Genomic DNA, 18,109 nt, shown 5'->3' with positions numbered 1-18,109 from the left:
GAAGTTGACTGCTTACTGGTAAATATTAAAAGGCTCTAATGCTTATAATACAGCAGCATTAAGTATTACATAATTAAAATGCTTCTAGTTACTGTCCTTTCAAACAGATTACTTGCAGTCCTCTTATTTTCAAGTTCTTGCCAACTTGATTACAGGTGTCTCACTCTATAGAGCACATACAATCCAGAATTATTGGCTATAAAAGTCCTATTTTGTGCATTATTTGAAAATCCACATTTACACCAAAACACAACGGAATACTGTTTTAATTCACAAAGGATTAACAAGAGAATTCCTTTCTGTTCTTAACCAGGATCTCTCTGGGCTTTGGTGAGTCTCTGAAGAACTAAAAATTGTAAAATTACTGTGTGTTTGATGGTACGTAAGTATTTTAGAAACAGAGCCCATAGCTTTCACCAGGTTCTTAAAGGCACTTGCAATCCAAAACCAGTTAAGAACCACTGCAAACTGTGATCCTGGACCTTTTAAAAGGCACACTATCACTGCAAGCAACACCAAACAAAGCTACCAGGTGAACATTAACAGAAGCTGGACCACTATCAGCGACGCAACTAAAATGGCACTGACCACATCCTATCCTTCCGACAGTTTTAACTCAATTCTCCAGGAGTAGCACTCTCTTCATGTGACCGCACTCCTCCGACCTTATTTCATTCAGCTCACCCAAGGGTGCACACCGAAGGGCTACAAGGAAAGCCACTCTTTGATTAGTATCTTCGCCGCTCACATTTCTACAATCCATACCATCTCGGCACAAGCTCACGTTTTCAAAACTGTGCATCCAAGTTAGTAGGTTCAAAATTTTCACTGATGACTCTCCGGTAAATTCTTTCTTTCCTTTTTTTTTTTTTTTTTTTTTTTTAACAGGCTTGGACATTTTTTCCCTTGTATAAAACTATGTGGTGGCCACAGCTGGAGCCTGGGTCCTCTGCATGGAGACTCTGGTGTGAGTCTTTCCAAGATGTCAGTGAATTCCTGACAGGGAATTGGTGAACACAGTCTTTCCAGACATCAGGGGTGAGGCAGCTGTAGGTCTTGGAAATGGATCAAATGTGGCCTTCGCAAAGCTGCCCAGGGTGGCAGTGCAGCCCCTAGCTGAGGGGCAGCAGTCGTCAATACGAGCCATCATCAGTAGCTTCTTGGGCACAGGGGCTGAGACAATGGCAGCGCCTCTGGAGGCAGGGATGAAGAGCCATGGTGGCCGGTCATCTTGCACAAAACAGTGTGGGGCTTGTTGATCTTGTTCCCCCCCAGGAACCTTGCCACACAGGGACACTAGAAAAGCTTGGCCGGGATGATGACCCCAAGGATGGCAGTGGCTACCTCCCTGGAGGACTTAACACCCGGACCAACGTGTCCGATGATAATCTCGGACGGCAACGAACGCCTTGAACCTGGCCTGCGGGCCAGTGCAGGTCTGCTGCTGCACAGGTATTATCTTCAGAACCTCATTCTTAAGGGATGCTCCCAGAAAAAAGTCAATGACCTTGGACTCTTTGATGGGGAGGGAAGAGCGCGAGATCTCCTCCAGGGACTTCACCTTCACGTCCTTGATCAGGTGGCTCAGCTTGGTGATGGGGGTCCGTTCCCTGTTTCCCACCTTGCCTCTGCAAGCTCTGTGGCCCCGGCCTCACCCCAACCACCAACCACCATCGTGACCCCAAGCCCCGATGGTACTGCCAAAGCCGGCGAGGGAGACTCTGTGGCCTCCTAATCCAGGGCCACGGGCCCTCTGGCAGCACCAGTGTCTTCTCTCATTTGGTGTTTTCTTTCTCTGGTAGATACTTTTTTTTTTAATGTTTCTTAAAAACATTTTTTTAACGTTTTATTCTTAGAGAGAGAGAGAGAGCACACACACACTCGTGAGCGGGGGAGGGGCAGAGAGGGAGGGAGACATGGAATCCGAATCAGACTCCAGGCTCTGAGATGTCAGCACAGAGCCTGACGCGGGGCCTGAACCCAGGAACCTTGAAATCAAGGTCCTGAGCCGAAGTCGGACTCTCAACTGACGGAGCCCCGCAGGTGTCCCATCTCTCTGGGAGATTCTTAAACTTCACACTTCCATCTCAAGATCTTAAATTCTGAGTGTCTCCTGACTGTACCCTTCCCCCTTTCTGATGACCTTGTTTTGTAGGTACTGAAGCAACTCTCTACTCCCCTGCAGGCTTAGTCCTCTCCTACTATCATCCTGACTTTGGCTTACTTTTCTGCATAAAATGAGACACATTCGGGGTGCCTGGTGGCTCGGTTGGCTGAGCATCCGAACGTGGCTCAGGTCATGATCTCACAATTCATGGGTTCGAGTCCCTGTGTCGTGCTCTCTGCAGTCAGCACAGAGGCTGCTTCGGATCCTCTGTCCCCTTCCCTTGCCTCCCCCCACTCTCTCTCTCAAAAATAAACATTAATAAAATAAAACAAGATACATTCAATAAAAACAGTCATAAATCTAAAAATTTTTAAAGCAACAAGAATCCTTTTTATTATCAAAATATTCTATCACATAAGTTATTTATAAATTTGATGTTTATATAGTTTTGAATAGTACCATATACAGAATCACTCTCACCCTATGGGATCAAAACCAATAACTGGCTGCTTAATTGCAGACAGGTGGTAAAAGAGAAAAACAAGCATACACACACGTCTGCATCTTAAAATTTTTAATTTAAAACATAATACGTGTTCATAGAGATATCAAGACTTTTGTCTTTGAACATGAATCCTGTGATTAGAGTTCAGTGTTACCTTTCTTACACACACCCTCACCTAATAAACTTTTCTACTTTGTTTCATTAAGACGGAGCATGAACTAGAGACATTTGTGAAGCAATATGAATGTAAAAACAGTCCTTCTAGATTTTTACAATCCCCACTCCAGTCTTTTAAATTACCCACACTTAATTCGAACCAATATTTAGTGATTAGCCTTTGTCAAGTCTTTCTAAAACATCCAATCTGTTTACCAAGAAATTCTACTGCTTCTAACGCCATTTTATTGGTTTACACAATATTAAATTATGTAGTAACAGGTACAAGTGGCATAAACAGGTTTGAAAATGAATGCAAAAAACTCTCAGTAAACACAAAGTTCGACTGGTGAGAGCAAAATAGAGAAGATAGACTAAAAGTAGTGAAATAGCAGTGAGAGAGTTTTTAGTCAGGCTGTTTTACAGTTAGAATAGAAAACACTGGTAATTGTGGCAAGCACAGGAAGTCCCAACTCTACTTCAAGCCCAAGGGACTTGTAGGGTGTGTGGGGGTCATATATGTATATACCATATATGATGTATGTATGACATTAACAAGTTTAACCTCTTTAAGAAATCAAATGTTCTTAATGAAGAGAAATGTCTAGAGAATCAGGTCAGATTTTATTGTTTTTGGCAAAAGGTGCAATACCAGTAAGAATTATAAAACAAAAGGTACATACAGCATAATCTTCAGAATAAATTATGAGTTTTAGAGTGGAGTTTTTTTAGAGTGAAATTTTTTAATGTTCCCCTTTTTTGGCTTTACTGCAGTATAATTTGCATGCCATAAAATTTACCTATTTTAAGAGTACCCTTCAATAATTTACAGTAAATTTCTATAGTTGTCTAACCACTGCCACAATCTAGTTCTAGACTATTTCCATCACCCAAAAAAGTCCCTTAAGCCCGTTTGTAGTCAATCCCACTTTCAGCATACCTGCCTTCTCTTTCTACAGATTTCCTTTTCTGGTCACTTAAATGTAATTGAATTATATATAATCTTTCGTATCTGATTTTTCACTAAGTATAAAGTTGCTAAGGTTCATTAATGATATAACATTTACCAGTATTTCATTCCTTTGTAGTGCTGAATAGTACTTCATTGTATGGATATGCCACATTTAGTTTATTTTACCAGCTGATGGATATTTTGGGCTCTTTCCAGTTTTTGTCTACTAAGACTAATGTTGCTAGGCACGTTTGGGTACAATCCTTTGGTGGATACATGCTTTCCTTCTTCTTGGACCAGATTTCTAGAAGTGCGAAGTGTTGGATCATATGGAAATTGCTAAACTGTTGTCTAAAGTGGACTTATCAGTTACAGCAGATTTTTAAATGGAAAAATACTAGATGTGGAGTTAGGAATTTTTCATATGAGCTCTGGCTGTATCACTATTAACCGGCTGGGTGACCCTGAGTAAGTCATTTATCCACTCTGGTTCTGGGTAACACAAAAGGTTGGTAAAGATAATCTCAAACTCTAATATGATTTCTTATGGAGCTTTACTCTCTGATCAAAAGTTAACATATATGAAGGACCAAAACAGACTTCAGTATTACTTATTCCCTTCCTATTTGTTACCAGTATCCCTGGCCTGGGTTTCCTTCTTTTCATTCCTAGGCACAGTGATGTGGGTGAATCAATAACCTTATAGCCTATAATGCCATCTAGCTCAAGTCCTCTGAGAAAAGCCAAAAGCCAAAAGCCAAAAAAAAAAAAAAAAAAAAAAAAAAGTCAGGTGCAGCTGATGGAATTCTCCAGGTATACTCTGTATGGGGAGAAACAATGCTTCAGTAAAGGAAGCCAGGTATGATGGGAACACATGGTTAGAGTGTTTGAGGGTACGAAACATTTAAGTCCATGGAAGATGACTGGAGACAAAAGAAATACAGATGTTAGTGTTAAGACCTCAAAGTTTGTCTTTTAATGTGAGACTGTCAAGGTGTATATGATGATTATAATTAAATGACATATAATATTAAAACCTGTCAACCCCAAAATTTGATTATTGATAACAGAGCTAATAAATGGAGAAGAGAAAACCCACAAAATTGAGTGTGGCTGTTTAAATCAGTAATACTAAAGAGTCATTTATATTAAATGTTTGGTATGTATGATTAATTACCATCAATCAAAATTAAGAGTGATGCATACATACACTTAAGTGTTTATAATAAGTGTACATGTTAAATGGAAACGCATGCACACGTTCACAAACTTATGATCTGTGCATAATATATATTAAAGTACTTGCTAAATAAACATGCTGAATCTCGTTTACTGCTTACTAGTACTATCTGAAGGAATTCAGGCTGTGGGTACACAATAGCATTTTCCTAACAGATTCTAACAGGAATGTCTCTGTTAAAAAAATTAGTGGCTGGGGGGCCCCTGGCAGGCTCAGTTAATGGAACATGCAACTCTTGATCTCAGGGCCGTAGGTTCGAGCCCTACATTGGGTATACAGATTACTTTAAAAAAAACAGTTTTTTTAATTAATAAGTGGATAGATTTACGCAATATAATATTAATGCAGCTCTAATTGTTTAAATCACTGTAGGACTTTCATTTTGTATATGTTTCTATGTGAATATTTAATTTAAAAGATCTATTTAAAAATCCCACCACTAGTTAACCTCTAAGAGAATACAACCTCAAAGTAAGGACAGATATAAACTCATACCAAAAATGAAAAAAAATGTTTAAAAAAACCCTAAAACTATTATTTTCATAATCTCAGGCTTTTTGACCAAAATATAGTTTGTATGAGTTCACAATTAGGCATTGATCTATTGAGGAAAGCTAAGTAGAGACAGAAAGTTGGTGGCTGCTTCCATTCGCCTTTTTAAGCCAAACCAGTGTTTTAAATATAAAATGTTCTAAAAAACATGTTTGAAAGCTTAATGTCTGAGTCAAACATTACATTTACTAAAGGGATATGAGCTTCAACACCACAGAGATAAATTACATTTTAAATCTTTATTTATGGTTCTGTCTCAGAGGTTGCTATTTTTGGCCAAGCAAATCTACAACCAGCAAGACTCTTCACAAGCTAGATGAACCCAAGGGTGAGGAGGAGGAAATAATGATGGGACCATCTCTCTGTCTTTCGTTTTATAGACCTGGGAAAAAGCCAGACTGCTTTCCATCTGACTTCAACTGCAACACAACACCTCCCTCACAATGCTATCGTACTTATTTACATGGCTAGTCCTGAAAGAATAGCTTTTGGAAGGCCAAGTTCCCTGCCAAGAACAACTATAAAACCTAGATCAGAAATTAAAAAGTACTGGGGCACCCGGGTGGCTCTGTCGGTTAAGCATCGGACTCTTGAATTCAGCTCAGGTCATGATTTCGTGGTCTGTGAGATCGAGCCCCACGTGGGGCTCTTCACTGACAGTGCAGAGCCTGCTTGCGAGGCTCTCTCTGCCCCTCCCCCACTCGCGCGTGCTCTCTCAAAATAAATAAACTTAAAAAAACAGAAACAACGGATAATGAAGTTCAAAAAATAACATTAACTCTTACTACTTAATTTACTTGCAAGAAGTAGTTCAAGTATCTTTAACCAGCTGAACATTTTTTGTTTATTTTTTAAAAACAGGAGGAGGAGGAATATAAACAGGTTTAAAAATCTTTACAAATAGTAAATATTTGTCCTGCTCATAAACTAGAGATAAACCCTAGAAAGTTTAACTTATTAAAAAAAAAAAAGTAAATGACTCTGTAACAAGTAGCTATTGTCTGTTAGAACATGCTTGAACCTGCTTTCCCAAGCTTAATCACTAGGCAATCTTCTATCAACAAGCAATAAATATAAGTATTTTCAAATAGGGTTCACTTTCAAGCCATGAAATAAATACAAGAAGACTTAACACTATGAAAACAGAAACAGAAAATTAAAAAGCAAAACAAAACCCAGAAAAATAACAAAAAGTTTCTAGTGCAGAGTTATAGTAAAAAAAAAAAAAAAAAAAGTCTAATTACAGCAAATTTTACAGAACTGTCCCAATATTTTCTGCAATGCTGGTGTCTGACTATACTGCTGAAAGGGCACTAGTAAGAGATGATATAGTAAATTGCAGACAAATTAACATTTCTGGACTTAACAATGTTACTGGGTAAAGTACATGGAAAAAAGCACAGAATACGGTTGGCTTGAAAATTTAGCTCCATGACTAAATCAAAGTCATAGTTTCCACCACTGTAAAACTAGTTCAAAATCTCTCATGGCTGTCACAGTTTTAAAATATATATATAGTTTTAAGGAATTTTATTTAAAAATAACATTTGGGGCTCAGTTAAGTGTCCTGAGTCTTGACTTCGACTCAGACCATGATCTTGTAGTTCATGGGATCAAGCCCCACATCAGGCTCTGTGCTGGGCATGAAGCCTGCCTGAGATTCTCAATCTCTCTCTCTCTCTCTCTCTCTCTCTGCCCCTCCTCCACTTGTGTACACACTTGCTCTCTCTCTCTCAAAAAAATAATACATATGATATATATATTATATATATAACTTCCATTTATTTTAAGAATTGTATCCTAGTCAATCCAACAAATCAAAACCCTAGTCATGTTTCTCTAAAGCTGTGTTAATTGTACCAAATCATAAAATAAACACAATGTTCCCTATTCTAAATTTTGACAATCTCAACAGTGTGGGAGAAAAAAGCATCAACACTAGAAAACAGTCCCTATTAGAACCATACGAGTAATCACCCTCAAGGTCTTGGAACAATGAGATTATAAGACTTTAGGAAAGAAGACCTGTGTCAGAGAAGCAACATAATTCAGTGGTTAAGAACTCAGATTTAAGGGGTGTCTGGGGCTCAGTCAGTTAAGTGGCTGACTCTTGATTTCAGCTCAGGTCAGGATCTTGCGGTTCGTGGGACCAAGCCCTGCAATGGGCTGTCAGCGAAAAGCCTGCTTGGGATTCGTTCTCTCTCTCTCTCTCTCTCTCTCTGCCCCTCCCTCGACACGTTCTCTCTCCCTCTCTGTCTCAAGATAAAAAAACTTAAAAAGAAAAAAAGAGCTCAGATTTAAGAACCAGATGGGTTATTTCATTCCTATCACAGCCATTTACTAGGTGTGACTTTAACATCTTCGTAATAACATCTACCTTAAAATGCTATTTCACTTCCACTTCTAATATTGAAAGAAAAGCTTTTACAAGACCAATTCCTCTGGCAAGAACAACTATAAAAGCTGTATGAAAATAAAAAGCTACACCCCCTCACACCCATCAAAACAGCTACTATTAGAACACAAAACAAAAAACAGAAAATAACAAGTGCTGACAAATATGTAAAGAAATTGGAACACTTGAGCGTTGCTGGTGGGAATGTAAAATGGTGCCATTGCTATGGTAAACAATATGGAAGTTACTCAAAAATTACAAACGGATGCCACATGATCTAGCAATTCCACCATCTAGGTATATTCTTAAAATAACTGAGAATAGGGGCTTAGTGCAATATTTGTACACCCATGTTCACAGAAGCAGTATTCAAAATAGCCAAAAGATGAAAACAACCCAAGTGTTCACTGACAAATGAATGGATAAGCAAAATGGGGTACACACATGCAACAGAATATTATTCAGCCTTAAGAAGGAAGGGAATTCGCGGGGAGCCTGGCTGGCTCAGTCGGTTAAGCATCCGACTTCTCAGGTCATGATCTCGCGGTTCGTGGGTTCGAGCCCCGCATTGGGCTCTGTGCCAGCAGCTCGGAGCCTGGAGCCTGCTTCGGATTCTGGGTCTCCCTCTCTCTCTGCCCCTCCCCTACTCACGCTCTGTCTCTCAAAAGTGAGTATGTGTAAACAAAAAAAAGTTAAAAAAAAAAAAAAGGGAGGGGAATTCTGAGACACGCTACAACAGAGATGAACCCTGAGTCACAAAAAGACAGACACTCTGATTCCATTTATATGAGGTACCTAGAGTGGTCAAGTTCATATAAATAGAAAGTACAATGATGGTGCAAAGGTTCAAAGGAGAGTGGAAAGGGGAGTTACTGTTTAACAGGTACAGAATTTTAGTTCTGCAAGATGAAAAGTTCTGGAGGTGATGGAGGTGATGGGTGCACATCAGTATGAACATACTTAGTATCACCCAACTGTACACTTAAAGTTGATGAAGATAATAAATTGTACGTCATGTGCATTTTATAACAATTTAAACAAAGAAACACCAACTGTTTAAAAGCATCAAAGAACAACAAAGGCAATCTGGATTTGTGGGGCCAAGATTTGGGACAAAAGGCAAGTACACTGACAGAAGGCCGACATTTGCCTTCAATCATTTGTTTTATTTGGAGGACTGGAAATGGGAGGCTAAGAAGAAAGTCACAGGTAGGCTGGCTATCAAGCAGCTAGGACTTATGAAGCCAAAGTCTGCAAAGGAAAGAAATGCAAAGAAGAACCAGAAATTCCGCAAGTAATTTTCATCAAGACGTTTCCTGACCTACTACCTAAGCGTGGGCAAGACACCAATACGCTAGGGACAAAGCAGCCCTGGGAGGCTACAGAGTGCAACAGACACCACGGGTAGCCCTGCAGGGGTGAGGAGACAGAAGATGGAATTGAAGGCACAGTAACATGAAGAGCAAACTGGTAAACACCTCAGGCTTCTAGACCCCAGCCAGCTATTCCCTATAAGCAAAGAGATGCCCTGGAATAAAGACAAACTCAAACAGAGGAACCTTAACAAAGCCTAAAGTCAGCTCCAACTAGACCATGGTAATCTGCCCATGCTGTACCTGCCTGCCAGAACTACATGTCCTTTGAAGAAAGATACTACCATCCAGTGCCTCCCCAATTTTTTATATACAATGTTAGAAAAATTACCAGGCCTGTCCCACACACCAAAACAAACGCCCTAGGATTAAATATCTAAAAGCCAAGGGGGAAAAAAACTCCAGGAAGTCAAAGTATTCTGAAATTCTTATCCAGGAAGTGGTTTAAAATATACACATATGTAAGGTAACTGTAAGTCGGGAATCTATGTTATAATCTCTAAAGTAGCCACTACAATAATAATAAAGGAATAAATAAATAACAGCTAATGAGGAAGGGGTATGGATAATAAAACATACTTGATTCACACAAAAAAAGGCAAGCAAGCTGGGAAAATCAATAAAGAACAGGTAAGATAAATAGAAAAAAAAACAACATAATGGCAAATTTAACCCCAAATATATTAATAATTATATAAACATAAATAAACCATATGCTTCCATTTAAAAACAAAGATTATCAGATGGGGTTAAAAAGCGTGTTACTGTATGGTGTTCACAAGTGACACACCTTAAATACAAGGACACAAAAGCGTGAGAAGGAAAGAAAGCTGCCATACAAACATAAACCGAAAGAAAGCTCATAGAACAATACTAGACAAAGTAGACTTTAAGGCAAGAAGTATTACAGGGAATAAAGAAGGATATTTCATAAAAAGAGTCTTTTCAACAGGAAGATAAAATAGCCCTAAATTTTTATTTTCTAGCAAAACCTCAAAATATATAAACTAAAAGAAGAAAAAGACAAATCCATGATCAAATCTAAAATTTTAACATTTCTCAGGAGCTAACAGGACAGACAACGATATTTAGTAAAGACGTGGAAAATCTGAACATGGTTAATAAATTTGACCAAACAGATATTTATGCACTTTACTGAACAACTACAGTTTAAAAACTGTAATTAATGTAAATTTAAAACTTCTCTTCGGAGAGCACCTGAGTGGCTCAGTCAGCTGAGCGTCTGACTTCGGCCCAGGTCATGATCTCGTGGCTCCGTGTCGGGCTCTGTGCTGACAGCTCAGAGCCTGGAGCCTGCTTTAGATTCTGTGTCTCCCTCTTTCTCTCTTCCCCTCTCCAAAATAAAAAAAAATAAATAATTAAAAAAAAACAACACATTTTAAAACTTCTCTTCTGAGTGCCTGGGTGGCTCAGTTGGCTGAACATCTGAATTCCGCTCAGGTCATGATCTCACGGTTTGTGGGTTCGAGCCCCGCGTCGGACTCTGTGCTGACAGCTCAGAGCCTGGAACCTGCTTTGGATTCTGTGTCTGCCTCTCTCTCTCTGTCCCTCTTCCACTCACATTCTCTCTCTCTCTCTCTCTCTCTCAAAAATAAACATTAAAAAACAAAACTTTAAAAACTTCTCTTCAACGACATCATAAAGAGAGAAAAGGCCAGCCCAGAGTGGAAGACAATATCTTATAAAACATGTATCTACAAAGAACTTTTATCCAGGATCCATAAAAGGCTCCTACAAGTGACTAAAAAAAAGCAAACAAAAATCCTAGAAAACTCACATTAAAAAAAAATGGATAAAAAAAGGCTTGTGCACTTTTATTTACGTTATATATCAACAAAAATGTCAAAAAAAATTAGGAGAGAAAAATCAGATAGTACACTGTAGGGCTAGTGTACTACCAAGTGGATGAAATAACCACTAGGGTATCTAATATTTTGGGTGAGTTTCTAAGTATTCCAGTATTCCTGGTTTTAAGTAACTTCTGATGACAATCAGGAATCTTAAGATCATACACCAAGTTACTTCTTCAAGGAGAATTTTAGTATCAGGTGCAAACAAAAAAATGTGAAAAGAAACACAGAATACTATTCTAATATGCTTCAATAGCTTACACTGGGGGCGCCTAGGTGGCTCAGTCAGTTAAGCATCCGACTTCAGCTCAGGTCATGATCTCAGGGTTCCTGAGTTTGAGCCCCGTGTCAGGCTCTGTGCTGACAGCTCAAAGCCTGGAGCCTGCTTCAGATTCTGTGTCTCCCTCTCTCTCTGCCCCTCTCCCGCTCACATTCTCTCTCTCCCCAAAATAAACAAACTTTAAGACAAAAAATTAAAAAAAAAAAAAAAAAAAAAAAAAAGCTTACGCTTAGATCATGGAAAAAGTCACTATTCTTCGATTAGGTTTAGGGAACCAGGATTATCTGCCCAAATGGAGGTCCACATCATACAACTGCCCAATGACAGAACTTGGAAAAAGGAACCACAATTGTTTAGAGCAATGCTTAATACATAATACACACTTGCTGCATACTTGGTGAATGAATGAATTTATCCTCACAAGCACAAAGGTGAATGAATGTTAGCTCAACCCTGGGTAAATAACCATAAATTCTGTTAAGCAGAGTTAATATACATAATTTTGCACTGAGGTAGTACACACAAGTGGTAAAGACCATGGGCTTTTGACTCAAAAAAGACCTGGATTCACAATTCCAGTAACATAGTTAACTGTGTGATCTTGGCAGGTTAGTTAATCTCTCTAACTTTGGTTTATTCATTCATGCATTGGAGAGTATAGTAACCCCTGGAAGGTCAGGTATTTAAAACATTTAGCACAGGGAGACAGCCATGTAGTAAATAGTATGTGTTACATATTCAGAAAAATATTTTTACTTTTTTATAATTTTTTTAAATCTTTATTTATTTTTGAGAGAGAGAGAGAGAGAGAGACAGACAGAGTGCGAGTGGGGAGGGGCAGAGAGACAGGGAGACACAGAATCTGAAGCAGGCTCCAGGCTCTGAGCTGTCAGCACAGAGCCCGATGCGGGGCTCGAACTCACGGACCGTGAGATCATGACCTGAGCTGAAGTTGGACGCTTAACCAACTGAGCCACCCAGATGCCCCAAAATATTTTTACTTTTTAAAAGAAATTAAAAATGCAAATCTTCTTAATAAAAAAATAAAAATTTTATTGCTTTCCCAAACTACTGCTTAAAAACAACAATCAAAAGGTATTTTAAGGATTAAATGAAATATATTTAAATATGCTTAAAACAGTGCCTGGCACACACTAAGGGCTTTGAAAGTGTTATGTGCTAGTATAAGGAATAGTACTGGGGAGATTCCTAGCCAACCAAGGCTTCATCAACCCACTTTAAGAGTTCCTAAAGAAACTGTCATCAACTTAATACTACTCTACTCACACCTCCTGTGTTTTCCTTCATTACAGACAACACAGGTAGCTGTTCACTTTCGGTTTTAAAATAGTATAGGGCACCTGGGTGGCTCTGTTGGTTCAGCGTCTGATTGTGGCTCCGGTCATGATCTCACAGTTCGTGGGTTTGAGCCCCACAATGGGCTCTGTGCTGACAGCTCAGAGCCTGGAGCCTGCTTCAGATTATGTCTCCCTCCCTCTCCCTGTCCCTCCCCTACTTACGCGCGCGCTCGCTCTCTCTCTCTCTCTCTCTCAGAAAGTGAATAAACATTAGTAAAAATTTTAATGGTATTAAAAAAACCTTCGGAGTCCAAAGAACTTGAAAACTTAAAAATGATCTAACCAACACATCCTCCACCAGATCCCACAGACAGGCCACAAGGAACCCATAAACCACTTGACACTGTATGTAAAAGTGTATGTTGTGTGGTGTGCAGATGCACAGATGTCTACTTTTAGTAGACGGTCCATGACTCTTGACCATTCTTCCAAGGGGTCTAAAATCCCAAAAAGATAAAAACCAGAGTTCTTATGCAACAAATCTATTTTACTCACAAATAAGGAAACAAGAGTTTTACCCGGAGAAGTTAAATAACTTAGGCAAACAATGACAACATAGGAACTGACAACATAGGAACAACATAGGAAGTGGAGGACCTCTTAATTCATCATTAAATATTTTTTCTCCAGTTCTCCAAATTTCCTGGACACACACACACAAAATATGGAAGCAGTCCCCTTTATGAACAAACATGTCATTTCCAGGGAGCCTCGGTGGCTCAGTCAGTTAAGCATCCAACTCTTGATATCAGCTCAGGTCATGATCGCGTGGTCGTGTGGTGTGATCAAGCCCTGCGTTGGGCTCATGCTGAGCATGGAGCCTACTTAGGATTCTCCCTCAGTCTCAGTCTCTCTTCCCACGCCCAGCCCTCTCCCGGCTCGAGCTCTCTCCCTCTCTCTTAAAAAAAAAAAAAAAAGGTTTAATTTCCTTTACTACCTCAAGAAATATGTGCCGTATTTCTGACTGCACCACTTTATGTTGAATAAATACTCGCCTCCCTAAAGTCAACGTCATGCACTGCTACATCACCACTGCATAAACACAGAAAACAGTTCACAGGGCATGGTAATCAAGGCGTTTATGAGCCTATTAATTTGTTAGAAACAGGAACTGAGATGGAAGGCAAGGAAGAAATCCTAATTACCAAGCACAACACTCCTGACCTTTACAGTATTTATGATGATGCCCTGGTTTGTTTTTGTTTTTTTTTTTTATAACACAAAGGCCTGGTACTTGGATTGTAATCTAATCAGAAAAGGATGCTTCAGTATTTATATTGTCAGTCGTAAATGTGAAAACTACAGTACATATGGGTAAAATGTGTCTTTCCTGGGTCAGAAAAAATACTGAACAGGTGTGAAGCTCAATAATCTCAAAGCCACTGGATCCTATTTTCTATTATTTTGAACTTAAGATGTCATTTTAAAGGCAGAGAAGGTGCCAAAAGACTCATAAGCAACCTGTGCTCTTCCAGAATATAGCTATTTTCAAACTTCTCTAAATGTGCAATCAAGAATATTGTAAAGAAGAAATGTTTTTTGGACCTAAAGCATTAGAACCTAGCAGAAAATACATGAACACAAACTCTATCATCTCCATATTCTCATTCTATCATCTGACCTCCCAAAACACATAAATCCTTGGTAGCTTCAGCAAACAGCTTACTTATTTCTCTCAAGTCGGTTCCCTGCCACCTACTGTCATTGGTAACTCCAACACTGACAATAATGACCAATCTGATACACTCTACGGGTGCCTAAATTTTCACCCCCCACCTTATTTTATTCCCTTCACCCATATGTTGACATGGGTAAACCCTGAGCCTCATCATTAACAAGACACCAAATATCTCTGGCGCTAAAGATCTTCTTTTTCCTCCTACCTTTCCTACTCTGTTACACTGAAAGGAACCTGCTCCTCACTCTCACTAGGTCTCCAGGTTTACTGATCCCTAATAGCTAATACTTCTATTTTCTAGGATCTTATGATTCAGTTGCCTACTTATTAAACACCACAGACCCACAATCAACCGTTTCAATAATGCTACTACCCTTAGAATTCTCCCCCATACCCAATAAGGCTAATTCCATCAGTAGGTATTCCTTATTTTGAACATTCTTGTCTGAAACTGCCAAGTATACCTGGAAAAAGTATAAACTCTGCTGACCGCCTCCACTATGCAAACGTTGTGCCAACTCAACTAAATTATCCCCTCACAACTACAGATGACCCATTTATTTACAGATGGCAGACCCCAGCACAGGGGATATTCCAAACTTTGTCCTTGTGTGAGATTCCTATTACTGCTGAATAAATGACCATAAATTTAGTAGCTCGCTTACTTTCTCATGGTTCCAGAGTTCAGAAGACTAAAATTAGTTTCCCTGGACTAAAGTCAAGATGTCAGCAGGGCTGGTTCCTTTTAGAGGATCTGAGGGGGAGCCCAGTTCCTTGCCTTTTTCAGCTTCTAGTGGTTACCTGTATTCCTTAGCTGTAGCCCCCCCTCCATCTTCAGAGCACATCGCTCTAATCCCTGCCTCAGTCATCACATCACCTCTGTCACTTACTGACCCTCCTTTTGTAATGACCCTGTGATTCCACCAGGTCCACTGGGGTAACTTAGGACAACCTCCTCACCTCAAGATCCTTAATCTAGTCACATTTACAAAGTTCCTTCTGCCCTATAACGTAACAATCCCTAAGTTCCAGATACCAGCCATGGGCATATCGGGGGCGGGGGGGGGGGGGGGGGCAGGTTACTCGGCCTACCACTTGACCTTCAACACCTCACATACTTCAGTTACCCTAAGCCAATGGTCCCACCTTCTACTTTACTAAGGAGACTAAGAGCATCAGAAGTTCCTCAGCTTCTCTCTTCACAAAGTTGCGGCTACATTTTGCTTGATCTCTTTACTCATCCTTAGCGACTTTCCAAATAAACAGCTTAAACAAGCAGTGAGACCCTCCTTTCCAGGGTGAACTCTCTCCCGATGCCTATGAATTTACAGCCTCGATCTAACCTTTCAAGAAAGCCTGCACTACTACCATAGCTCTATTTGTGAAAATAATTGGAAATATGGACAAATTCAAGTAAAAATATGCAAATACTTTCATCACAGAGTTTTCTGCAGAAAATTTCTCTATTAACCTTCCAGTAACCCTATATATCACAACAGGAAATGCTTTTCTATTTCCTTTGGCATTAACTCTAACTGCTCAAAGGTAGCCTACAGAATACCATCCGTGTATTTACTTTCCCTTCTTATTACATTCATTTTTATAGTTTAAAAAGAAAAATCGACTGAGGAGTAATATATACTTATGGTTTATATTCACAAAGTGATTACAGAACTAGGACAGATTTTCTCCATAACGTGCTCAACTCTTTCCCCAATCACTAATCTTTTACACAATGAAAACCGAAAATGAAACTTTTACTAAGCAGCCTCAAACCGATCTTACAAGTTCAACATGGCAAGTTTCAGACACTAGGAAGGGGTGGAGTGGCAGAAACCAGAAGTCATGTACATTTAGAGACATGTACATTTTTCTTTTTGAAACACTGCACCTGCCAAACAACAAAGTTACATGAAACCAACTGTGACCAGTGGCTGCCTCCATGTAACCAGTGATTCCATTTTCCAGAGTCAGTGTGTCCCATAGTATCTACACATCCGGTCTGCAGCATGACATTTTATATCCAGACACCTCCTTGTTAAGAGTAAAAGTCAGCCAGCTGTGAGTAGGTGGTAGGGTGGGTAGACAGTGAAGCATCTTCTCTCCTCCCTCTCTGAGCCTGAGATCTCAAATTCCACCAGTTAGAGCCAGGCTTCATAGGAAGAAAATATCTGTCTAAGATCCATGACGGTACAGTCGGTGTTGTTCAGGTATCTGCACTATCTAGCAGGTAGTCGCCTGAGAAGTCTGGAATGAGGGTAAAAATCTTCAAGGAAAAGAATGTAAACATCAATAGAAAAAAAAAAAAAAATCTTTGTATTTTTGGAAAATTAAAAGCATTTCTACTTATTAACCGAAGTACTGGGTTACATAAATGCACATTTGTCAAAAATAATTTATACACGCCAGTTCTGCACATTTCAACGTATAAACATTACCTTAATCTTAAAAATCACTTATTTAATAAGCTCAGACACTAAATATAAAAAGACAAAACAAAGAGAATGAAGTCTATGAAAATGAAAGAATTCTATTTTGTAGGAGGTGAAGATATCTTATCAATACTTTAATTTCTTTCCAAATCGACAGCAGCATATTTTTAAAAAGCATTTTGCAAAAGCGTATCTATAATCTGTTAAAAACCAATCTGTGTGAATTTATTTAAACTACACGTGAATGCCCGGTTTGTTCCAAGAGATGTGCTGCGTGTCGAGGACACTGGCCCCTCCTCCTAAAATTCAGTCTGGCATGGGCACCTGGATGGCTCAGTCGGCTGAGCATCCGGCTCTTGATTTGGGCTCAGGTAAGGATCTCACGGTTCACGGGATCAAGCCCCAAGTCGGGCTCCGAGCTGACAGCATGGGATTCTCTCTCCCCACTATGTTCTGCCCCTCCCCCTGCTTGCCCGTGCTCTCTCTCTCAAAAGTAAATAAACATTAAAAAAAAAAAAAGTTTGGTCTGGCAGAGAAATGAGGCCCTAAACAGTTAATAATGATTATGACGAATGCCGCAAAGGAACAGCAGCGGGTACGGTGAGACAACTGCAGTCAGTGGGCAGTACACAGCACAGCTCAGGGAAAGCTGCCCAGAAATTTAAGCTAAGACTTAAAAGGATAAGGAGGAGCAAATCACGTAAAGAGAGGAAACATTCTGGAAACATTTCCAGACAGAAGACATATGTGAAAATTTCAAGATGAGCCACACAAATTCAGCAGGGCAGTAACTTGATCATGTGGCTTTCAGACAATAACTCCAAGAGCAATACAGAAAAGAAAATAGCAAAGGACACAGTGAATGTTCTAAGACTAGTTACTGAATACTCCGAGAGAGAAACGAAGGTGCTTTCATCCTGGGTAGTGAGGAAAGTGGAAAAACTGCAGATTCTACAAATCTGTGAAGTAGAGAGAACGGGGAAGATACTGACAAGAACAATTCCCAGGTTTCTGGCAGAGAAAATGGAACGATCAACAGGTTCATTTGAAAATGCCTACTTTGGGGCGCCTGGGTGGCGCAGTCGGCTAAGCGTCCGACTTCAGCCAGGTCACGATCTCGCGGTCCGGGAGTTCGAGCCCCGCGTCGGGCTCTGGGCTGATGGCTCGGAGCCTGGAGCCTGTTTCCGATTCTGTGTCTCCCTCTCTCTCT

The 18,109-nt window shown here is 39.8% G+C and overlaps 1 protein-coding gene and 1 pseudogene across 5 annotated transcripts in view; both read right to left on the bottom strand.

Moving 5' to 3' along the window:
• Positions 1-18,109, bottom strand: part of CUL3 (cullin 3) — a 95,053-nt gene that overhangs the window by 32,651 nt on the left and 44,293 nt on the right. The window lies entirely within an intron of this gene.
• LOC125911744 (40S ribosomal protein S2-like) lies at positions 855-6,400 on the bottom strand (annotated as a pseudogene).

The sequence above is a fragment of the Panthera uncia genome (assembly GCF_023721935.1).
Source record: "Panthera uncia isolate 11264 chromosome C1 unlocalized genomic scaffold, Puncia_PCG_1.0 HiC_scaffold_3, whole genome shotgun sequence".
Classification (NCBI taxonomy): Eukaryota; Metazoa; Chordata; class Mammalia; order Carnivora; family Felidae; genus Panthera; species Panthera uncia.
Note: the sequence above shows the minus strand (reverse complement) of the source record. Positions and strands in the feature narration are given on the sequence as shown.